Source organism: Lepidochelys kempii, chromosome 3, assembly GCF_965140265.1.
Source record: "Lepidochelys kempii isolate rLepKem1 chromosome 3, rLepKem1.hap2, whole genome shotgun sequence".
Lineage (NCBI taxonomy): Eukaryota > Metazoa > Chordata > Testudines > Cheloniidae > Lepidochelys > Lepidochelys kempii.
Genome location: NC_133258.1, coordinates 38,763,649 through 38,789,496, shown reverse-complemented (window position 1 = coordinate 38,789,496; position 25,848 = coordinate 38,763,649). Strand labels below are relative to the sequence as shown.

At 43.9% G+C, this 25,848-nt stretch overlaps 1 protein-coding gene across 5 annotated transcripts in view; it reads right to left on the bottom strand.

Annotated features, from left to right (window-relative positions):
• The window catches only part of SH3YL1 (SH3 and SYLF domain containing 1), a 134,333-nt gene that overhangs the window by 108,166 nt on the left and 319 nt on the right, over positions 1 to 25,848 (bottom strand). The window lies entirely within an intron of this gene.

Sequence of the window (25,848 nt, the reverse complement as noted above, 5' to 3'; positions counted from 1 at the left end):
GATTAGACCAGCCTCTGAGCTTTGATAGCACAACCCCCAGGTGCTTCTTGTGGCTGTCCTACACATTGCTGAATACAGCTATGTCATCAGTGTATGCCCTTGCAAAGTTCTGTATACCATTTAACGCTTTGTTGACCAGTCTCTGGAAGGTTGCACCAGTGATGACCAAATCAAAGGTTAACGCTGAATTCATAGAGCCCTATATCAGTGATAAAAGCAGACTTTTGCTGTGCCTCCTCCTCCAGAGGGCTCTGACAGTAACCTCTAGTTAAATCAAAAGTATTGAGGTATTTGGTTTGGCTCAGCACATCCAGCATATCAATTATTGGCATGGGGTACACGTCTGTTACAGTAACAGCATTAAGTTTTCTATAGTCCACGCAAAATCTTACAGTGCCATCTCTTTTGGGAACCAAGACCAGAGGGGATGCTCACAAACTGTCAGATTCCTTAATTACTCCCAGGTCCAACATGTTCTGTATCTCTGCATGAATTTGCTCTTTCACCTTGCCAGTGGCCCTGTAAGGTCTGGAAGGGAGGGGTTGTATCCCTTTGTTGAGGATTTTATGGGACAGCAAGTGCATTCTCCCTGGCTTGTCGGAAAACACCTTGCCGTACCCGTCCCATATGTCTTTAATGAGATCAAGGGGTCCCCTCCCTTTTCTCCCATATAGGTCAAATGGAGACAATCCTGTGGACTCTTGGGGTATCTCCCTGTAAGCATACAGCAGGACGGCAACAACTTGTCCCTTTTCTTGGCATACATTCCTAGCATGGATTTTAGGATCCCATTGAACCTTTCCACCAACTCACTGGCCTGGGGATGATAGGGGGCAGTCTTAAGTTGTTTCACACTCGTTGAATAACTGCGACAAAAGCTTGCCCCCCAATCAGACAAAATCTCCTTAGGGAAGCCCACTTTGCTAAATATAGTGAGTAGGGCTCTTGCTACTGTCTCAGCTTCTATATTAGAAAGAGCAGCTGCCTCAGGGTATCTAGTGGTAAAATCCACCACCCCAAGATATACTTGTTCCCTCTCCGAGTGGGGCATGTGATAACAGTCAGCTCTGTGTTCTTGGGGAACCAGGGTGCAGTATCCAGCCTGTCTGACTCATGAAAGACACCCCCCATACCAGCTCTGTTTAAACCAAAACCCATCAGAGAAAAAAAACTTGCAGAGAGCAGTGAAGGGCGTTGGGAGACACACCTAGACCACTCCTGACAAGGGTGACAAGATTAAGACATCTCAATTTGCATAAAGAATGAAGCACAGAGAACCGCAATGAACTCTGGGATCACAAAAGCAGGGACGTACTGCATCCTGGGAATCTCTGCTCCAGATGTTAATGAACCTACGTCTGCACACACCCAGCTCAGCAATTATCAGACCAATAAATCCTTGACTGATATCCAAAATACTGAAGCAGCCTAGATGCATTGCTTCAGAGTAGCAGCCGTGTTAGTCTGTATTCTCAAAAAGAAAAGGAGTACTTGTGGCACCTTAGAGACTAATAAATTTGAGCATAAGCTTTCGTGAGTTACAGCTCACTTCATCGGATGCATTCAGTGGAAAATACCTGCATTTTGAGCTCCCTGGAAAGAAAACACCACCCATAGCCAAAAGTGATCAGCTCCTATTGTCTAGCCTAAAGAAAACCCTTAAATTATCAGTTTACCTATAAACAAATGTAGTGTTCTCCCTTGAACCATTGTATTTTCTCTACAAAAACCCCTACCTATGCCCAAGTGAGTGTTCGGATGCTTAGATCCAAACTATGCATCAATTCCACTGGGACTTCATCTTCTCCTGACTGATTGTGCTGGGGGCTCTGCTTGTCTCCAGCACTCAAGACCCTGAGCTACCACCATTACCTGCGAACCCCAACAAGTTCAAGCCTCGTGGAGTGGGTGAGATCCCGCTCTCTCTCTCTCTCTGTGTTTTCCTTTCTACCTTAGGTATTAACCTTTACTAATGTATGTCATGTTGGTTTAGCCCTCCTTGCGTAGTTATCACTATTATTCAATAAATAAATATTCTGGTTAAGCTGGTTGCTTCTCTCTCTGAACTTTACTCTTGTGTTTTTAGCTTCTTCCATTTATTCTGCAGCAACACTTTTTACCTAAGCTGAGGATCCCTGTAGTGCCCAAAAATACTGTGGGGTTTGCTCATCAAGTGGGTTACTACCAGTACAATTTTATCGTGAAAGTGGGATAGGGACGTTTTAAACCTGTGGCATATAAGGGGTGGGGGTTGGGGGGGGGGGCAGATGAAAGTGCTGTTCATCTCAGCAGATTGAGACCAGGGGCACATAAGGGTGACAGCTTAAAGGTGCTGCTTAACCCAGTGTTGTATCAACCAGCCATTTTTCAATAGACCAGACACAAGCGCTTCGTTTTTGACTTTAGAATATTTTCTCTCAACATTACTTAGTGTCCTTGAAGCAAATGCAACAGTCCTCTCTGTGTTGTCCTCATGAAGTTGTGTGAGGACAGCCCCAAGTTCATAATCAGAAGCATCAGTAGTTACAACTGTGGGCAATGCAGGACCGAATAGTGCAAGTACTGGACTATGTACAATCAAGTCTTTTACCGTTTCAAAACTAGCTTGTTCATCCATTGTCCACATTAAGGTTGAACTTCCCCGTAGTAATTCTCATAATGACAGAAGCATAATTGGGAATGAATTTTGCATACCAGGAGGTAAGACCCAAGAAGGAACGTAAGGTTTGCAAATCTGTTGGAGGAGCAGCATTTGAAATTGCCAGGATATGAGCTGGATCAGGTTTTAGTCCAGCCTGTGAAATTGTATGCCCCAGAAAGGAGAGTTTAGTTTGTCTAAATTTGCATTTGGACCTTTGGGCTTGAGGCCTGCTTTGCTGATGCAGTTTAGTACAGAATGCAGGTTACTATCATGCTCCTCCGAAGTATTTCCAAACACGATAATATCATCCAAATAGCACTGAACTCCATGTTGATTCTTCAAAAATCAATTACATCCTTTTTTGGAAGGCACTTGAGGCTGATGCGAGACCGTATGGAACACATTTAAAACAGAACAGGCCCTCATGTGTAATAAATGCTGTGAGGTCTCTGCTATCTTCATGTAACATAACCTGGTGGTATGTGCTCTGCAAATCAAGAGTAGAAAACATCTTTGCTCCACAGAGTTCTGCAAATACTTCTATGTGAGGAAGAGGAGGCGGTCAATCACAATAGCTTTATTTGGCTCCCTTAAGTCCACACAAAGGCGAATGCCTCCACCCTTCTTTTGCGTCACTACTACAGGTGAAACCCATTCCAAGGAGTTAATCTCTTCAATATCGTCCTCTTGAACAAGTTTTCTAAGTTCCTCTGAAACAGCTTCCCTGACTGAAAATGGTAAGCGCCGTAATTTCTGTCGTACAGGCATCACATTATTCCGCATTTTAACTTTATGCAGAAAGCCATAAGCACAGCCGAGTTTCTCCTCAACCTGGTGTTGGGTCCCAGCTGAAACTGGTGTGTGTACTGCAAGAGAGCTTTGCTGAAGAAGATCAATTCATCCATTAACTACGCTGAGATTTAGAGCAGCCAATAAATCTCTGCTAAGGATAGGAGTGCCTTTGTGGACAATGTAGAACTATGCAGTTACACAGCAATCACCAAAAGCAACTATTGCTGGCAGGCAGCCATGTACTGGAATATGGTTTTTCAAATAGCACACCAAGTGAAGTTTGAGTTCAGTAAGATGCACATCTTTAAAGTAATGCAGATAGATTGAATCAGGTAGTGTAGATACTGCTCAGCCAGTGTCCAACATTAGCTGAATAGAGTGTGGTTTGCCTAAGGGTATGGCGGAAACATTTACCGTGCACTTTATCTGTTCCGGAATATGTGCAGTAGTGATTTTGTCCACACTCAGCACAGTAACATCTGGCATTGTAACTGCATGCACCTGTTGATTGGACTGGCTGCTGCGACATACTTTAGCAAAATAGCCAATCTTTTTGCAATGATTGCACTGAGCTACTTTTGCTGGATATCCTGTGTAGCTTGCAAGGTGTTGTGGGGATCCACAGTGAAAACATGCTTTTACTGTATTTTGAATTTTCTGATTCGGTGGTTTTTCATTAGTTTTCCTCTTGCAATTGTGTGTCTGCAGTGGTAGTGAACTTTTCTGCAAAGGAGTCACAGCCTGGACTGTGCCTCCTGTATCCATGCTCATTATTTTGGCTTCAGCTGTAGCTGACTCAATCTGAGTAGCAATGGTTATTGCTTTTTCTAGTGTAAGTTGTGGTTCTAGAAGTAAGTGTTCTCTTACACAAAGCATGGTTGTTTTCTCAATGAGCTGGTCTCTAATCATCTCATCTGTCATATTCCCAAAGTCACAAATTACAATCAGACTCCTCTGGGAAGCAATATACTGCATTGTAGTTTCCCTGGTTTCTGCTCACAGTGGCGAAATCTGTAGCGATTAGCTGCTACATTCACTTTTGGCACAAAAAAATTCTTTAATGCAGTGAGTACAGTCTCATATTTATCATCTGCAAGGGGAAAAGTGTAAAATATACGCTGCCTTTCTGCTCCAAGGCAGTGGATTAGCAGAGCACACTTTCTTACTTCAAAAATCTCTGTAGCACTGAGACTTCTCTGCTTGCAATCAAACATATGGATCCAGGTAGTAAAAGCAATTGGAGGCTCACCAGGGCTTTGCAGAAAGGGCGCAGGTGGGTTCAGAGGCAGAAGATCCATCCTCGTCGCCAAAATGTTGTATCAACCAGGCAAGGTACTAACAAGCTTTACCAAGCTGCTCCTGCACCCTCTGTAAACTTTCTCCCAGCCTCTCAACTCCTCCCCCCTCCTTCCTGTTTCCTGTCCTTTCAGACTCCTAACAGCCAGTGCTCCCAATTCTAAGAATTACAAGCAACATCTAAACACCACACCCAGCCCGTTGAGTACAGGGACATATGAGGGTATCAGCTTGAGAGTGCTGATTGACCCAGTCCGCTCCGACGTGCTCTGTTGAGAGAGAGCGAGAGTGAGAGTGTGTGAGTTCATCTAGTTCTAGGGCTGGAGGACCCCAGCTCTGGGGAACCTAGGTCCCTCCCAATGGAGCTATCCTGCAGGGACTTGCAGAAGGAACGAGTAGAGCTCCATATGAAAACACAAGTGACATAAACAGTACATTAATAGAATTACAGAACCCTCCCTCACCCCCGCCTGAAGAGTAACCCTAATAAATGAGCATACCCCAAAGTAACTGGCATATTTGGTAACACATGGCTTAGGACCCACCATGTACATTGCCACCTTCAGGAATGCCTCCTGTATGACAGGTAAGGGACGCATGGGAGCTTTCTGGGGTCCTACAGGTTTTTTCATCCCCTAACACACCACCCAAGACCTGAAATAATCTCACATCATCCTGGTCAGTAGAAATTCCTCCTTAGCCTGTCATAAGCCCTCTGTACCCCGAAGTGACCAGCAAAAGGACCATCATGTGCTACCAGCATTAATTCCCTCCCCTGCCCCTGTGTGCTGGCTGGGTACAATCAACTGCTTAAAGGGTTGCCTGGGGCCTCTGTTCCTTCCCACAGGAGCCTCTCTATACAGTTTCTCCCCCTCCCTGCTCCCTTCCTAGAGTTCCTTCTAGGACACACTTCCTTATGCTGCGTAGGGAGGGGTCTGCCTTTTGCTTAGCTGCACATTCCCAACAGTTAACACTTGGAATAACGTCCTCAGACACTGACATCTTTCCTGCCACCTGGCCTGGGGACCTGTTGCTTTCAGTTGGCCAGAGGCCTGACTCCGCCTCTCCCACACCTAGAAGCACATTGCCATCCTGCAGTGCCAGTGGAACCCTCACCCACCTCCTCTGTGGATTCTAAGATTCCAACACCATTCTCCGGGCTCCTCTCCAAGACACACCTCCGTGCTTCCTAGAGCAGGATCTATCCCTGGTTTAGCTGTGACAGGCTTGCAGCCACCAGCTGGAACAGCCTTCTCTCTGACAGGTAATACATTCTGCTCCCCCCTTCAAGGACCCTACACAATACTCCTTCATGCTGCAAGTTACCACACGAACAGCCCTGGCCTTGTGGAAAAAATCATTCCCTACCCACATGTCTACCGGGATGCCATCTAGCATCCCCACAAGTAAATCACCTTCCAAACCTTCCCACTCCACACAAATCTTTGGTACGCAGAACCTTTCTGGCCCCACCCTGTTAATGCTGGCCATTTGCCCTGGTAAAATACTAGCCTCTGGGACCACACTGAGACAAACCAGAGAGAACTGGGCCCTAGTATCCCTCCAACCCAAGCACTCTGTGACATCAATCTTGACAACATTAATGTGTTCCTTGTCTGGTTCACCAGGGCTGGTGTCCACCATGCAGGTGTGATAAGTTGTGGGGGTACTCTCCGAGACTTTGGGGCTGAGGACAACCGAGCCAACAGGAGGCAGGGTGGGCGCTTATTTTCCTTCAATTTGGGGCAGTTATATGTCAGGTACTCTGTAGAATTACACACTTTCACTCATTTTCCTGCTTTTCCTGTTCCTATTTCTCTTGCCCAAAATAAGCAAACAGAAAAACAACAAACCAGTAACCACTTTGTCTGTTCTCTAGCCAACACATTTAAATCACCACTAGTGTTTCAGAGCAATAAGCTGTGCACATTACCCTGCTCGACTACGCCACTGTGACGGCTTGGACCCCTCTGTCTGGGATGCCACCTGAGGTACTGAGGTTTCATGGAGCCTCTCCTGCTCCACCAGCCTGGATTCCCTCTCCCTGTTTTGCTGAATTAGGCTCTCCAGCCTGTGCGCGCGCGCACACACACACACACACAGGTAGGGCCACACCCAGCTACAGATAGAAACTGAAGTCAGCTCTGTGTGAGGGGACTCACCCAGCACTCACGTGCACACCCCTTTTGGGAGATAAACTCAAAATAATATAGTCTTGCATTGTATAGAAAAATCTGCACAGCACAAGCTCATAAAAATTCACCCTACCCCTCAATGTGGAGAGAGATGTGCACAGCTTCTTGCCACCCCCCCAGATATGAACTGCACAAACCACAAACTGGGTTGTTATAAACAAGAAATAAGTTTATTAACTACAAAAGGTAAAATTTAAGTGATTATAGGGGATAGCAAACAGATCAAAGCAGATTACCTTAGTAAATAAGCAAAAAACACAAACTGAGCTTCACATACTAGATAGGTAAAATATAAATTAACAAATTCTCACTCTGAGTTATATACAGGCTGGGAGATTCTTAAGGCACAAGTTGCCTTGGCTTTCTCAGGTTTTCGTACACAGGCTAAAAATCCTTCCAGTCTAAGACCATCACTTCCCACAGTTCAGTCTTTGTTCCTCTGGTGTTTCCAGGTGCGTTGTTGCAGGGAGAGCAAGGTCCTCCCATAATGTTATTTTCCCCCTTTTATATCTTCTCCCCACTTGCTAGAAAACTCTTTTTGCTGTGACCTGGGTCAAACAGTTCCCACTGTGTAGTGCTATCTCTGAGATTACTGTTTCTATGTAACACAATAGCTGGGGTAATCCTTGTGCTTGCGTGCATTTCCTCAATAAGCCATTAACATTGTTTGGCCTTTTTACTGTCAGACCTGAAAGGCTGCTTGTGGGTGTTTTCAACCTCCGGACATGTTTCAGCAACACAAACATAGCCAAATTTCATAAGTTTGCACATGACGATAGCACATACAATCCAACGAGATATTACTTTCTAGCAGATCAAGACTGTTAGACTGACACCTCACAAGGCATACTTTGTACAAGACATATGCTAATTACATGACAGTGACAAATATTGGGGTGTCAGGGTGTAACAGAGTGCTCACTCCCTGCCTCCCATGGGGGCTGCCCTGGACCCCGCCATGCGGGCTTGACATTAGCCACCTGGTGTTGCCACTCGCCTCCGCCCCCCCCCCCCGCCCAAATGTTCCTCCATGCACTCCGGGAGGGCGCACCCCAGTTTGAAAACCTCTGGTCTAAGCACACAGACACGCAGGGTGTGACCTACAAGCTTGTAAGCCCGTTGTGAGTGGCCCAGGCTGGGAGCTCCAGTAGCAAAGCATTGTGAGGCAACCAGGATTCCAGGGTAAATGGTGACAACCCCTTACTGGTCTTGATTGCGCCCCAGGATCATCAGAGTTACCGTCACTGACAACTTATTGTTCTACATTTTCTCCTCAGTGGAGTTCTGGAGATGTCGTAAATGTATGCACAATACAAGGAGTTCTCAGACTTATGACGCCCGACTTATGCCGGACGCCACTTACAATGCTTTTCAATTGATTGCTCGTTTGCCCCACGACGCTTGTTTCGCCCTTATGACAAAAGCCAGCAGGGAGAACAGCACACATCACATTCTAAGCCTCAGCCAATCACTGTTCAAGCTTTCTGACTGGCTCCCGGCCCTGGGCTCAGCCAATCAAAAACAAGCGGCAAGGCTACCCAGCAACAAGCTACCCTGGCTGTGGAAGCCAATCAGACAAGGGACTGCAAGGGACCCTCTTCCAGTTCCATTCATTATAATGTGACCAAAGTTATTTACAAGCAACTCTGTAAAAAGCAAGCCCAATTCTGCATAGTATGTTGCTGACATTCTGAGCAGCCACCTGCCTTGCTGCCTGTTTGCCCAGCCTGCCTTGCTGGCATTCTGAGCAGTCTGCCTTGCTGTCCAGCCTAACTTAAGACACCCAGTTGCTATTCTTTGTGGTTCTAATTTTTTTTTTAAATGGCAGAAAAGCATAAATCCGGTGCAGGTGATGTTTCCCAGACTATGGCACTGGGCAGCACAGCATGGGGAGGAGGTGACCAGCCCTATGCGCTATGTTGTAAGTCTGAGGATTCCCTGTATAGCAGGTAACTGTTTTGCTTTGGTAGTAGATTTAACAACAGGAGGTATCATACCTAGCATCATACCTGTAATTTTTTAAAATTAATTCTACTTAATAGTAATTTGTTGAATAAATGGCACCAAAGGAACTTCATTCAAACACACTCTAAAGTGTCTTAATTTTCAAAATCGAGACAAGTGTGGTTCGCCACTGTTTTCCCAAGCAAATACACCTGATCAGTAGAATTGTGAATCACATGAACCTGTCCCAGTTTTGAATGAAACATTATTATTAATTGTATTATGGTAGTGCGTATACAACACCCTGGAGTCCGTCCAGAAGAGACAATTAAGGCCAGGTTATAACAATGATCTTTAAAATGATTCACTGACTATAGGATTCCAGCCATTTATGTTTCCCCACTCTAATCTTCATTTTACAATTTATGTTTGTAATGGCGTCTGCACCCACCTCTCATGGACAGCTCCTCTCTGGCAGATATATGCCTGCAATCACTCATTTTTGAGCGGGGCAGCACCCACCTCTTGCAGGCAACCCCTCCCTGATTGGGTATGAGCCTGCTTTTCTTTCAGTTCTTACAATGGGGTGACACCCACGTCTTGAGCACGCCCCTCTGGCCGATGGTTGTTAGGCAGATCTTCATCAACTCAGCCCTCCAGCCAAGTCACACTCACTGACTCCCCTTCCGCGGTATAGTCTCTAGTTCTCTCCTATGGCCTTGCCTTCTTTGACAGACCAACAGGGGCCCGTGTCAGTAGCGTCGGTTGGTGTCCTTTCGGCAGTCCTCGCCTGGACTCAGTCTTCAACCAGACCAGCAGGGCCAAATCACAGTACCCTCATCTGGTCTGGCTAGGTTCTGGGCTCAGTCCCCTAGGCTCAGTCTGCCTGCAATGAGCTGTCCCTGCTTTTGCTGCTCTTCCAGCCAGTCAGTCACCTGGTCCTCCCTCTTTGAGCTCCAGGCAGCAACTAACTGCTCTGCCTCTTCTGCTTCCTTTTAAATGGCCCTTCTGCTATTTTATCTCCTTGCATTGTTCAAAGGCTCTTAAAACTTACAGTATAGCTATTGCTAACAAATGAATATTCATATATCTTTTCCTCACACAGAGAAATCTGATGGCCCGATCATCTCCCAGTGTGTAATTTGGCATATTAAATAAGGTTTTAAACTGATTTAGTCAGAACTATCCTCTTTAATCTTGATCTTGATCTTGGGGGAGGTTTAGATTGGATATTAGGAAAAACTTTTTCACTAAGAGGGTGGTGAAACACTGGAATGCGTTACCTAGGGAGGTGGTAGAATCTCCTTCCTTAGAGGTTTTTAAGGTCAGGCTTGACAAAGCCCTGGCTGGGATGATTTAACTGGGAATTGGTCCTGCTTTGAGCAGGGGGTTGGACTAGATGACCTTCTGGGGTCCCTTCCAACCCTGATATTCTATGATTCTATGATTCTATGATCTGAAGAATGAACGTCTATCTAAGTCTCCTTACCGAGTCTTCAGTTCAAATGGTGGAAGTAGCACTACAAGCGATTAACAACGGTCATGCAAATCCACATCGACTATTTTTTTTTTAAAAAAAATAAGCATTTACCATCTAGAGTTCTACTTTTAGTAAAATTGCTGTCATATGTAATCTAGGATCCTGACACAGCATGGTACTTCAGTATATGAATAACCTTGGGTACATTCGTAGTTGACTTCAATAGGGCTATTCAGATGCTTTAAGAAATGCACATATTTAAGTACACTGTGCTGAATTAGAGCTTGGTAGAAGTGGTCGGAAAAATGTTGACAAACATTTTCTGTGAACAAATACAGTTCTGTCAAAATTGAAATGGTTTGCAAAATCATGTTTATTTTACTGAAATTTTGTTAGAGGAAAAACCAGAAAAAAAATATTCTGACAATGTCAAAACATCCTGTTTCAACATTTTCAGACTGAAACAATTCAATATTTTTTACTTTTTTATTTTGTATTATGTTACATATTACAACAAACTAAAGTTGAAACAAAAATGAAACATTTCAATCAATCAAAAGCTATGGGGTGAAGGGAATTTTCTTTTGTGGAGAACTTCAAAATTTGAGTTTATTCTGATTTGGGACGAAGCCAAATTTCAAATCTTTGAGATATCGAATTTGCAACCTCCACACAGCTCTAGGCCTAGGTGAGCAAAGCAAAACTAAGAAGTTCTAGTGCTCTTACCATGAATCAAACTATACACTTCATAGAACCATAGTCAGTAGAGCCAGAAAAGGTTACACTGAATGCCTCAAATTACCATCTACCCTTTTCAGCACTACTCCTAATTTCCCTCCTATTAATCCATTTTAAAATATTTATGGTGATTGCAGAGTACCTTCTCCTTGGTAGTTTATTTCATTGCCTATTAAGAACTTTTTCACAGTGTTTACATTTTTTTTTATTAGGGTATATTGCTTCTTGCCCTTACCAACTTCTCCATCTGTGAGTATTGTTTTCTTTTATACTATTACCTCATAGTTCTTTTCTAGTTTCTTATAATATCCCTTCCCTCACAAGACTTCTGTTTTCCAGACTACGGTATACAAATTCAGTTTCCTCAGTCTCGTATTTTATCTTCCAATTTTACATTGTTTTGTTGGCCTCTTGTATTTTCCCTAGTTTCTCCTTTTCACGTGAGCAGCTACATAATTCTATAGTTTTTGCCACTAATTATGTAGTTGCTCTTTAAAAAGTATACTTTGGACACAAAACTTGTATTTCTTTAAGAAGATTAAACCCTTTTATAATCTAGCATCCTTTTCATACAGATTTTTATATTACATTACTTTGCTCACTTAAGGCAGAAAATTAGCTCATCCAGATAATGCATCACTTAGTAACTAGTTTTCATATATATGTTCCGTCCCACATACTATTAGCCTTGAGAAAACTTTCAGGCAAATCTGATTGACTCTTGACAATTATAGTCCAGAGGAAAAAAGTATTATGAAAACCATTTGGAGATCTCAGCTCCTAGTGGCTTCTGTATTCAGAACAGCTTGAAACAAGCCCCTAAATAAACAGACTGAATTCCCTCTCATTCTGCTAGAAAGATAATTTCTCTAAATGAGGGCTGATAACAGAACAGAGTAAAAGGATACAGCCGCAGCTGTACGGGGCACTTGTTTTTTTTAGAAAAAGAAAAATAATCTATGTTTACAGCACACAGAGAAGAAGTTTCAGGTATAATCTAGTCAGCTATGTGATGCTTCCTCACTTTTAATTAACTGGAATACATGAGGAAAACAGTGTTTAAGTTTCTGAGGAACTAGTGAGTCAGGCAGTTTGTGCTAAGAAGAATGCAGAAGCATCTGTGCAGCCCCGCTGAAGGCAATGGAGTTGAGCAGGTGCAACTAAAGGCCTCATTTGGCCTGCAGAGCCCTGTTACTGGTGATGAGGCTAAAGAAGGATAAAGCCCAACTTCCCTCTAAGATCCCATGTTGACTTTGCAGCTCTGGCAGTTACAAAAAACATATTTATTTGTAAACGAAGCATGTTTCATACGAAAATCATTACAACACATACACCAAGCATGACCATGCCATTTTTAAAAGTGAAATTTCCAGAACAGAACCACAACTGAAATCAGGCTAGAAAAAACTCTTTTAAAAGCAAAATGTTTGTTGAAATTGAATTTTTTTAATATAAATTAAGGACGTTAAACTATTTAAAATTCATGTTAAATTTATGACAATCTATATTAAGATCTAAGCTTACTATAATCTTTTAAATGATTAAAAATTAAATTAAAAAAACATTCAAGCAATGCATTGTTTGCTGCTAAAAGTTTAGAAGAAAGACTGTCTATACTACAGGAATTCATAGATTCCAAGGCCTGGGGACCATTTTGATCCAGTCTGACCTCCATTACAATACATGCCACAGAACTTTCTCAGAATAATTCCTAAAGCATATCTTTCAGAAAAAGAGTCAATCTTGATTTAAAATAGTCGGTGATGAAGAATCCACTATGACCCTTGGTAAACTGTTCCAACAGTTTACTCATCATTAAAATGTATGCCCTGTTTCTAGTATGAATGTGTCTAGCTTCAACTTCTAGCCACTGGATCATGTTATAACACTTTCTCTGCTAGATGGAAGAACCCATTATTAAATATTTGTTCCCCATCTAGACACTTATAGACTGTAATCAAGTCACTCCTTAGCCTTCTCTTTGTTAAGCTAAATAAACTAAGCTCTTTCAGTGTATCTCTATAAGGCATATTTTCTAATCATTCAATCATTCTCATGGGTTTTGTCTGAACTCACTTGTCAACATCCTTCTTGAACTGCGGACAACACAACTGGACACAGCACTCCAGCAACAGTTGCACCAGTGCCAAATACTTCTACTTGAGATTCCCCTGTTTACGCATCCCAAGATCACCTTAGCCTTTTGGCCACAGCATCAGGCTGGGAGCTCATGTTCAGCTGATTATCCACCACAACCCCAAATCTTTTTTCAGAGTCAATGCAGAGTCCCCCATCCTGTAAGTATGGTCCACATTCTTTGTTTCTAGATGTATTCTTTTAGCTGTATTAAACACACAGTTTCCTTGTGCCCATCTTACCAAGCGATCCAGATTGCTCTGAATCAGTGACCTGTCCTCTTCATTATTTACCACGTCCCCATTCTTTGCGTCATCTGCAAATTTTACTAGTGATATTTTTATATTTTATTCCAGGTCATTGATAAAAATGTTAAAGAGAGTAGGGCCAAGAACCGATCCCTTCCGGACCCCACTGGAAACACACCTGCTTGATGATGATTCCCTGTTACAGTTACATTTTGAGATCAGTTAGCCAGTTTTTAATCCATATAATGTGTGCCATGATAATCTTATATTGTTCTAGTTTTCTAAATCAAAATGTGGTGCAGTACCAAGTCAAATGCCTTATAAAAGTCTAAGTATACCATACCAACACTATTGCCTTTATCACCCAAACTTGTAATCTCATTAAAAAACCCCCACAAAAACAAAGATGTCAAGTTAACTTGACAGGATCTATTCCATAAACCCTTGTTGATTTGCATTAGTAACTTTCCTTTAATTCTTTGTTTATTGAGTCCCACAACAGTCACTCCATTATCTTGCCCAGGATAGATGACAGGCTAACAGGCTTATAATTACTCAGATCATCCCATTTACCTTTTATAAAAATTAGCACACATTAGGCAGCAAAACGGATCTGTGGGATCTCTCTCCTATCTGTTGCTGGGGAAAAAAAAAAAAATCTTTGCTCATATCCTTCTGAGCCAACTGATTTCATCTGTCTCAGAAGCCAATCTTCATGAGGCTCAGTGAGGATTCAAACCTGATCGTAGCACCACAGACATGATTTTCAGTATCAGGCAAATGCAAGAAAAATGTTTCGAACATAATATGGATCTGTTCAGCATCTTCTCTGATCTGACAAAATAATTTGATACAGTCAATAGAGAAGGCTTATGGATGATCCTCAGCAAATTTGGTTGCCCACCAAAACTGGTAAATATAATTCGTTTATTCCATTGGGGATGCAAGGTCAGGCACTTTTTAATGGTGATCTCACTGACTCCTTTCCCATTTCAAATGGAGTCAAATAAGGCTGTGTCCTTGCCCCTGAATTGTTCAACCTCTTCTTCACCCAAATTCTCAACCATGCTACAGATGGGCTCAAAAGAGGCATATACATCAGATACAGACATGCCGGCTCATTCTTCAATATTATAAGGCTTAAAGAAAACAAACTACTACTAACAGAAGCACTCTTTGTGGATGATTGTGCCCTCCCAGCACACAGAGGAAGATCTCCAGTGCATCATAGATGGCTTTGTCAAAGCATCCAAATTGTTTGGCCTCATAATCAGCCTGGAGAAAACACATCAATCATGTTCACCACTCCATGCCATATCACGTAGCATATCCATTAATGGAAATCAACTAAAGCAAGTTGACAATTTTACCTATCTCGGCAGTAACATCTCCAATGATGGATCTCTTGACAAAAAGATCACGAACAGGATACAGGAAGCTTCTCAGTCACTAGGAAAGTTTCGTGCCAAACCAACCTGATCTCCTTCTTTGAGAGAGTAACAGATTTTTTAGATAAAGGAAACGCAGTGGATCTAATTTACTTAGATTTTAGTAAGGCGTTTGATACTGTGCCACATGGGGAATTATTAGTTAAATTGGATAAGATGGGCATCAATAGGAAAATTGAAAGGTGGATAGGGAATTGGTTAAAGGGGAGACTACAACGGGTCCTACTGAAAGGTGAACTGTCAAGTTGGAGGGAGGTTACCAGTGGAGTTCCTCAAGGATCAGTTTTGGGACCAATCTTATTTAATCTTTTTATTACTGACCTGGGCACAAAAAGTGGGAGTGTGCTAATAAAGTTTGCAGATGATACAAAGCTGGGAGGTATTGCTAATTTAGAGAAGGACAGGGATACCCTACAGGAGGATCTGGATGACCTTGTAAACTGGAGTAATAGGAATAGGATGAAATTTAATAGTGAGAAGTGTAAGGTCATGCATTTAGGGATTAATAACAAGAATTTTAGTTATAAGCTAGGGACGCATCAACTAGAAGTAACGGAGGAGGAAAAGGACCTTGGAGTATTGGTTGATCATAGGATGACTATGAGCTGCCAATGTGATATGGCTGTGAAAAAAGCTAATGTCGTCTTGGGATGCATCAGGAGAGGTATTTCCAGTAGGGATAAGGAGGTTTTAGTACCGTTATATAAGGCACTGGTGAGACCTCACCTGGAATACTGTGTGCAGTTCTGGTCTCCCATGTTTAAGAAGGATGAATTCAAACTGGAACAGGTACAGAGAAGGGCTACTAGGATGATCCGAGGAATGGAAAACTTGTCTTATGAAAGGAGACTCAGGGAGCTTGGCTTGTTTAGCCTAACTAAAAGAAGGTTGAGGGGAGATATGATTGCTCTCTATAAATATATCAGGGGGATAAATACCAGAGAGGGAGAGGAATTATTTAAACTCAGTACCAATGTGGACACAAGAACAAATGGATATAAACTGGCCACTAGGAAATTTAGATTAGAAATTAGACGAAGGTTTCTAACCATCAGAGGAGTGAAGTTTTGGAATAGCCTTCTGAGGGAAGTAGTGGGGGCAAAAGATCTATCTTGCTTTAAGATTAAACTCGATAAGTTTATGGAGAAGATGGTATGATGGGATAACATGGTTTTGGTAATTAAATATTCATGGTAAATAGGCCCAATGGCCTGTGATGGGTTTTTAGATGGGGTAAGATCCAAGTTACCCGGGAAAGAATTTTCTGTAGTATCTGGCTGATGAATCTTGCCCATATGCTCAGGGTTTAGCTGATCGCCATATTTGGGGTCGGGAAGGAATTTTCCTCCAGGGCAGATTGGAAGGCCCTGGAGGTTTTTCGCCTTCCTCTGTAGCATGGGGCACGGGTCACTTGCTGGAGGATTCTCTGCTCCTTGAGGTCTTCAAACTATAATTTGAGGACTTCAATAGCACAGATATAGGTGTGAGGTCTTTTTTAGGAGTGGTGGGTGAAATTCTGTGGCCTGCATTATGCAGGAGGTCAGACTAGATGATCATAATGGTCCCTTCTGGCCTAAATATCTATGAATCTATGAATCTATGAAAGCTATGTAACAAAGTCCTGAAACCCCACAACATAACCCTCTCAACAAAAATAAAACTTTATAGTGGTTTTGTGCTTACATCTCTGCTTTACGGCTGTGAGACCTGGACACCATACAAATGGCATATCAAACAACTAGAGGCCTTTCATATGTGGTCTCTGCACTCCATTATGGGGATCCGCTGGCAAGACAAAATTATCAACCTGGAGACTCTCCAAAAATCTATTGCCACAAGCATCGAGGCCATGCTGATAAAAGCCCAGCTATGCTGGGTTGGACAACACATCATTAGGATGCCTGAACATTGACGACCCAGAAAAATTTCCTATGGAGAATTGGCATAAGGACACCAGAATCAAGGCTGCTCCAGAAAGTGCTACAAGGACAGCATCAAGAACAGCATACATCTCGGTGCAATAAAACCCAATGATCTCGAGAAGGCTGTGTCAAATAGATCAGCATGGTGACACAATACTCAAAGCTTTCCAAGCCTTTGAAGAAGACAGAAATAATCTACTGTTCGCTGCAAGGGCAAAGCGTCATACCACTGCTATAGCTACCAAGATGCTCACCAATGACTTTCTCTGTCCGATCTGCTCACAAGCATGCGTGTCAAGCTTTGGACTTTAGAGTCACTCTAGAATCCACAAAAAGAGAAAGCATGAAAACATCATCATCGAACTGATGTACTACGCAAAGACATCATTAGCTTTCTGCCAATCTTCTGGAACTTCCCCAGTGTTCTGAGATTTATTGAAAATCAGCATTAACAGTCCAGCAAGCTCCTCAGCCAGCTCTTTTAAAACTCCTGGATGTAAGTTAACTGGATCTGCTGATTTACAAATGTCTGACTTTAGCAGCTTCTATTTAATATCCTCCACAGATACTAGTGGAACGGAAAGAGTATCATTACCACCATATGACACATCATCTGTTTTTCCCCAAATAGAGAACAGATTTATGTATTGAACAGTTCTGCCTTTTCTTCATTTTTAGCGAAAATTTTACCATTTCCATTTAGTAATGGACAAATGGCATTTTCACCTTATTCTGCTTACACATGACATCAAGTCATAATCACTTGTATCTAAGATACCACTAATTTTTAGTTCCGTGGTCAGTCCCTCTTCTCCTAGGACAAGGTCTAATAAAGAATTCCCCGTTGTGGACTACAACAATTTTTGAGTTATGAAGTTATCATCCCCAGTCAGGGCTTAAATTCACAGAGTATTTCCCAGACCCCAGAACACCTCCTTTTCCCCCCGCATTCTCCAAGGGGCACGCTGGGGCTCGGGGCTTCAGCCCCACAGGGTGTGCCAGGACTCTGGACTTCAGCTGCAGGACCCTGCAGATCCCCAAAACTGGAACCGCTGAGGGCTACAGGTTCCCAGCTGAAAACTGCAACAGCATCAGGCTGGAGTCAATGTTTGAAAAATTTACTGGGCTCCACTCCAAACAGCTCCAGCTGAATTTGAGCCCTGTCCCTGGTTGCCAGGACAGCACAATGGTTTTTTATCACTATAGTTGGTGGGTTGGGACCGGGATGGAGCCTGCATCCAGAAATAACTAGCAGTCAGTGTAGTCTGTGACACAGCCGTATGTTCCTCCCTTTGTGCTGTGACAGCAGTCCTCTCTAGGTGGATAGCTTCTTCAGCCTTGGCAATCTCTATATGAACACTCTTGATGAACTCATGTGCATGGATGCTCCTCAGCCTAGCCACCTCCTTCTGTAGCACTCCCACCTGCTTCCTGAGAGATTCTACCAGCAGACACTCTTCACACTGGATGGTCTCCCCAACCTGGCTTTCAATGAAGGGGAAAGGCAGGCCACAGTCTCTGCAAATCCACAACAGGATCTTGGTAAAGGCATCCAGGGTCAGGTTCCATGTCTGGATATAGGTGTAGGCAGAGGAGACAGGAGTAGCATTGGCACTGGTCATGTGGTCTTTCCTAATCATAGTTATTATATCATAGAATATCAGGGTTGGAAGGACCTCAGGAGGTCATCTAGTCCAACCCCCTGCTCAAAGCAGGACCAATCCCCAATTAAATCATCCCAGCCAGGGCTTTGTCAAGCCTGACCTTAAAAACTTCTAAGGAAGGAGATTCTACCACCTCCCTAGGTAACGCATTCCAGTGTTTCACCACCCTCCTAGTGAAAAAGTTTTTCCTAATATCCAACCTAAACCTTCCCCACTGCAACTTGAGACCATTACTCCTTGTCCTGTCCTCTTCTACCACTGAGAATAGTCTAGAACCATCCTCTCTGGAACCACCTCTCAGGTAGTTGAAAGCAGCTATCAAATCCCCCCCTCATTCTTCTCTTCTGCAGACTAAACAATCCCAGTTCCCTCAGCCTCTCCTCATAAGTCATGTGTTCCAGACCCCTAATCATTTTTGTTGCCCTTCGCTGGACTCTTTCCAATTTATCCACATCCTTCTTGTAGTGTGGGGCCCAAAACTGGACACAGTACTCCAGATGAGGCCTCACCAATGTCGAATAGAGGGGGGCGATATTATGTCTCCCTCTTACAAATTCTCTCTCAAACTCCTCTGCTGTCCTAATTGCTAGCTGCCCTTGGTCATTTATACTCTGGCTTTTAAACTCTTCTCTCCCAGGTCAGCCCTACTCCCTCATTAATCACACAGGGGGAGGGTGGAATGTGGAAGGTGCTAATGGAAGGTGCTAATGGAAGGTGCTCAAATACTACAGTGATGAATGCAGTATAAGAACTTATATCAGGGATCAACAACCTTTGGCATGTGGCCCGCCAGCAGCTTTCCCTGACGGGCTGTGTGCCAAAGGTTGCCAATCCCTGACCTATATAGGCTTGAGTATCCTTAAACTCATGTGGCCTTAAAGAAAAAACTGCAGAGAGGAGCCAGTCAGAGATACCAGCAGATAGAAACAGAAGCAGCCAAAGTAGGGACTTTTGCATGAGGGGAAAGAGGTTAAAATAGAGCCCATCCAGGACCATCCCTTCCCCTAGAATTGTTCGGGGCAGACAACTTTACTCCCATACTCTGGGGCACTAGGACCCCAGGGGTGCCTCCTCTGCAGTTCTCCCTAAAGGAGAAGTAGTGGTGGTGGTGGGAGGTGACGGGGGGCAGAAAGCAGCCAGCCAAAGACTCCAGCTGATAGGAGCAGAAGCAACCAAAGCAGGGACCTTTTTCACCTTTGGATATTCCAATCACACCTGTAGAAACTTCTCTAACTTTCATTGCCCTGTGATGATTGCTTCTTTCCTCCAACCCTTCCTCTCCCTTGAGTCTCTTCACCTCAGCCTCACTCTGCACCTGCCCCTTCTACCTTCTCTCCTGCTCTGTTCCCCTCACCCCCTTCCTTTTTCTTTCTATTTAGCTGATCCCCTCCTAAGTAAACACACCCTAAAAAATAGGAAATGTAACATCTGACAATATCACATTGTTCAGTCTACTTGTGTCTTATACCTCTTTCCCCTGTCTGTCTTGTCTATTTAGATTGTAGTCTCTCTGGGACATGGACTGTCTACTACTCGTGTTTGTATGGTGCCTAGCACAATAGGCCCCATTCTGGATTGCCCCTTAGGTATTATCATAATAAACATGGTTAATAATAATCTCATAAAATACACAGACTCCAGCCATTACCAGCAGACACTACCCTAGCAATAACAAATAATAAAGATTTAATAAATTGCACTAACAAAATCACCACTATTTTACCCCTACATCCACCTTCTGACATCAGTCGTCAACTATGTCTGCGTGTCAGAGTCAAAGTTCACAAGTTACTGCATTAATTTCTGAAATTAATTAATTTCAAAATATTTTTAACTCAGAAGTGGGAAAACTACGGCCCAGGGGCCACATCCGGCCCTCCAGACATTTTAATCCAGCCCTCGAGTTCCCACCAGGAAGCGAGGTCTGGAGCTTGCCCCCCTCCGGCACTCACTCTGCATGGCTCCCGGAAGCAGCAGCAAGTCCCCCCTCCAGCTCCTATGCGTAGGGGCAGCCAGGGGGTTCCGCACGGTGCCCCCACCCCAAGTGCTGCCCCCGCAGCTCCCACTGGCCGGGAACACAGCCAATGGGAGCTGCAGGGGCAGCACCTGCAGACAGGGCAGCGCGCAGAGCTGCCTGGCCGCACCTCCATGTAGGAGCTGGAGGTGGGACATGCCACTGTTCCTGGGAGCTGCTTGAGGTAAGCATTGGTCCTGCTTTGAGCAGGGAGTTGAACTAGATGACCTTCTGGGGTCCCTTCCAACCCTGATATTCTATGATTCTATGATTGCTCAGAGCCTGCCCCCCTTAACCCCGTCCCGTGCCCCTACCCTCCTGCCCCAGCCCTGATCCCCCTTCTGCCCTCTGAACCCCTCGGTCCCAACCCGGAGCACCCTCCTGCACCGCCAACCCATTCCCAGCCCCACCCCAGAGCCTGCACTCCCAGCCAGGGTCCTCCTGCCCTCCAACCCCCAATTTGTGAGCATTCATGGCCCACCAAGCAATTTCCATACCCAGATGGGTCTTCAGGTCAAAAAAATTGCCCACCCTTGCTTTAACTAGAACAGTGAGGAATAAGGAGCATTTTAAACAAAGGACCAGAGTAATCTAAGCTAAATTATATTTGTTCAGACTTTATTAAACTCAAGAGCCAGGATTTCTATTATTTTCCCTTTCCCTAACCCTACTCACAAAATGGATAAACAAAAATGCAAGATAATATGTTTTTACATAAATGAGATTGTTTTGTAAAAGTAGCTGTAACATAAATGGCTTACCCAACCTATTTCTCAGATCAAATTGGACTCTGTACTGCTTTCTCTCTCCGGTGTAGCCAGGAAGTCATATGATCAATTCAAAGTGGGTGTAAAACACTACCATTCTGATCTGGTAGTATTTTATATCTACTTGCCACTAGCATAAACAATTACACAAGGTGCAGAACAGAGAATTTTGCCACAGAGTATTACAGAGGTATGAATTATATTTTTACTCTTTAGACATGGACCTCATCTTACCCCGACCTATCATCACAGAGAAAAGAATCATATAATAAATGGCTGAAATAATCGTGACCCACCACTCATATTCAGTGGCTATCCAATGATGATATTTTGCAAACAACTTTGTCAGAGAAATTCTCACACACATCTCCCGGTTTCCCCACTACCAGGTTCTCCAAGTGTTTTAGTCTGCGGGGAACCAGGAGAGGCTCCACAGAGCATAGTTTAAAGAAATGTTACAATTAAGAGCAACTCAGAAGCACGTCACTGAATAAACAGAGTAGTTTCATACAGTGATATCTGTTGCACAAAAGCAACATAGTTTTTACCACAGAGAAACCATTGTGCATATGTAACCCACACACCTCCTGGACATGGTGTTCTGTCCCCTCTAGTGGCACTGGGACCACTTAGAGATTAATGAGTCTGCTACAGCCTTAGCTAAAAGGCATGTGGCTTTTAGCTCATGCAGTAGAGACTCACGTATTTAGTTTCAGAGATCCCAGGTTCGATCCTGCCCACTGATGACTGGGGTCTGTCGGTGTTACACATATGCATACTGTGATGACAGTGTGCGCAAAACTGTGTGTGTTGAAAATAAACTTTCATCCATCTTCATAATCATCTATTTAAAAAAAAAATAGATGATCATGGGCCCCCCAATTACACAGAGGCACAGGAACGGGCCCATAGGTGCCCCAGTGCCCTCTTTAAGCACCCAATATTAATCATCACCATTTGACAATTGCAGAATCTTGGTAAAAGCTAAAAACTACAGGTTCTAGGCCAGTGGTGGGCAACCTGTGGACTGTCAGGGTAATCCACTGGCAGGCTGCCAGACAGTTTGTTTACATTTGCATGGCCGCTCGCAGCTCCTAGTGGCTGCATTTCGCTGTTCCCGGCCAATGGGAGCTGCAGGAAGTGGCGGCCAGCATGTCCCTGCAGCCCACACTGCTTCCCACAGCTCCTATTCGCCGGGAACAGCGAACCACGGCCACTGGGAGCTGCAGGCGGCCATGCAAATGTAAACAAACTGTCTGGTGGCCTGCCAACAGATTACCCCGATGGGCCTCAGGTTGCCTCCCACTGATCTAGGCCTTCATCCCTGAAATTCCACCACTTAAATAGAGAATAAGTCTAGCTGTTCCTATTGCACCAAAGGATTCCAGACACCACATAATAGCAGAAAAGCACCTCAAAACTTAGACATGGCATCTAAACCTAGCTAACTTTTGATCCCATCACAAATTCAGCTGCTATTTAGAGAACATCTGGATTATTCTGATGGAATAGGAGAATGCATGCCAAATTCAGGATGGATTGATTTATATCACTGATTTTAATCATAATTTAAATCACCAGACAGGAAGCCTTAATTTAAATAATCAATTTTATACTTTTGCATTTATACTTTCTATTTATTATTCTAAAGAAAGTCGATTCTGATTGTTTGCAAAAAGAAGTTCCAAATTATACCTACCAAGGAGGATACACTAGAGCTATACACCCTTATTTAAGCAATTATATATCTTAACATTTATTATGTTAGAAAACGGTGAATGACATGTTTTTTATTTACTTGATGATTTCATTTTTACCTATCATTTGTGTCAAGCTGCATTTGAAATTCTATTAAAAATACACAAAACCAGCATTGTAAAATGGTTTTTTTCTTTGTTAATTAAACTACCTTAAATATGCATGATAAATGGGGGGAAACCCTAAATTTATCAAACTAATTAATGATTTAAACAAATAAAGTACTATCTGTGGTTAATTGAATGGGTTGTTTCTCATAGACTTTAAGGTCAGTAGGGACCCTCGTGATCATCTAGTCTGATCTCCAGCACGGACCAAGGAGTCTAACATGTAAACAAGTCACAAGCTCAAACAAAAGCCCATGGTGCAATGAAGGTTGTTTCTGGTCAGCATGTCCTTCAAGATTTGAAATCTAGCAGATCTCATCCTCTCACACCTCATTTTTATTCACAGATTGGAATAGGAAAACAAGCTTTTCTTCTTTTTCAACTCCCAGTCCATTTTTCAACTTTAACTGAATTAATCACTGAAATGCACTAGCTGAATAAACTGAAAAGAAGAAAATATTGTCTCTGCACCTGCAGAAGAGACTACTGCTGTCAAAAACTGGCATAGCTGTTCACCAAAACCTGGTTCCAGGTGCTTAGCCAATGATTTCCAACAGTTCAGTAACCTTTAACACTTTAGCAGCAAGCATACTTTTTTAAAATGTAGTTTAAATGACCTTAATAGATTATAGTAAATTTAGTCCTTAATATAGGTTGCCATGTTTTCACATTTTAAATAGGTTTATTTTTATAACAAAAAATGCATTTAAGAAATCTTTTTTTAAAATCAACTTTGACTAAATTTAGGCAACAACATTTGGACAAAGAGGTGCCAATCAAAATTATCTGGACCAGCATAATACGGTTGCCAAATTAGAGTTTTTGCAGGGTTTTTTAAATCAGGAAGTGTTGAGGCCTAGATGTTTTTTGGTTAAATAGTAGAAGCAACGCTTACTCTCCATTTCAATAATATGGATATCTAATTTGGGGCCAAAATTTGGAAGGACTGAAATGTCAGATCAGTATTTTGGGGCCAGATTTTTAAAGTGCAGTAGTATCTGCTATGTTCTACATTCCAATGAAAACTGAAAGCTTGAAAACCACCAGGATCCCCTAGAATCCCAGTACCAGACTGAGGCTTTTGTAGTACTCACTGTTGTACTGAGCTGCAATAACATCTTTTTAGTTTGTATGTTTTTGCTGAAGCACTAGCTGATAAATTTGTTTTGTATTTAAGATGTCTAATTTGCAAGGTGGGGACCAAAAACTAGCTAGATCTACATTCCAGCAGATCCCAGAGCTGAGTTTTTATGGCACACTCATGCCAAGATGTACTGGGGCCACACAGTTATTAGTAGAGTAGCAGCTAACTTAGGGCTGGTTTACACTTCGGAGGGAGAAGGGGGAAAAAAATCGATCCAAGTTACACAACTTCAGTTCCGAGAATAACGTAGGTGAAGGCGACATACCTAATCTACTTACTGCAGTGTCTTCACTGGGGCGTGCCGATGGGAAATACTCTCCCGTCGATTCCCCTTGCGCTTCTCGTTGATGTGGAGTACCGAAGGTGACACTAGAGCAATGTAAGCTGTCTTACATCGACCTAACTCTGTAAGCATCTACGTTACAATGTTGCTCCTGCTGATGTAAGTCACCAACTACATCAACTTAATAACTCCATCTCCATGAGAGGTGTAGCGCTTAGGTCAATGTAATTAGGTCAACGCAGTGTTAGTGCAAACACTGCGTTACTTACATTAGACTGGCGTTTGATAGGGTTGCCAACTTGCTACTTGCACAAAACCAAACACCCTTGCCCTGCCTCTCCTCCGAGGCACCACCAGCCCCCACCCCCCGGTCCCTTGCTCTCACTCACTTGCTCATTTTCACTGAGCAGGCTCAGGGGGCTGGGGTACAGGAAGGGGTCAGGGCTCCGACTGTGAGTGCGGACTCTGGGGTGGGGCCAGGGATGAAGAGTTTGGGGTACAGGAGGGGGCTCCGGGCTGTGGGGGTTGGAGTCAAAGTGTTCGGAGTATGAGAGGGGGACTCTGGACCAAGGCAGGGGATTGGGGTGTAGGAGGAGGTACAGGCTCTGGGCATGGAGTGCAGGTTACAGGGTGGGGTTCAGGGTGAAATGGGGGGTTCAGGGTGTGGTAGGGGACACTGGGCTTGGGCAGAGAGTTGGGGTGAGGGCTCTGGCTGGAGGTGCAAGCTCTGATGTGGGGCCAGGGATGAAGGATTTGGGGTGCAGGAGGGGTTGAGGGCATGGGGGGTGAGGGCTCTGGGATGGGGGTGAGGGGTTTGGGTAGAGAGGGCGCTCAGGGCTGGGACTGAAGGGTTCGGAGGGGGGGATCAAGGATTGGGCAGAGGGTTGGGGCACAGGGGAGTGTGAGGGCTGCAGCTGGGGTGTGGGCTCTGGAGTGGGCATGAGGGGTTTGGGGTGCAGGAGGGTGCTGCAGGCTGGGATCAAGAGGTTCAGAGGGAAGGAGGGGGATGTCACAGGGGGGTCAGGGGTGCAGGATCCGGGCAGCACTTACCTTAAGCAGCTCCCAGAAGTAGCAGCATGTCCCCCCCTCTAGCTCCTATGTGGAGGTGCAGCCAGGCGACCCTGCCCCGTCCACAGGCGTTGTCCCCTGCAGCTCCCATTGGTCACAGTTCCCGGCCAATGGGAGCTGCAGAACATACCCTCCCAGTCCCTGGCCACCCCAGTGCCTAGGGGCCTGGTGGCCTCTTCTGGCAGTAGCACAGAACTACGGCA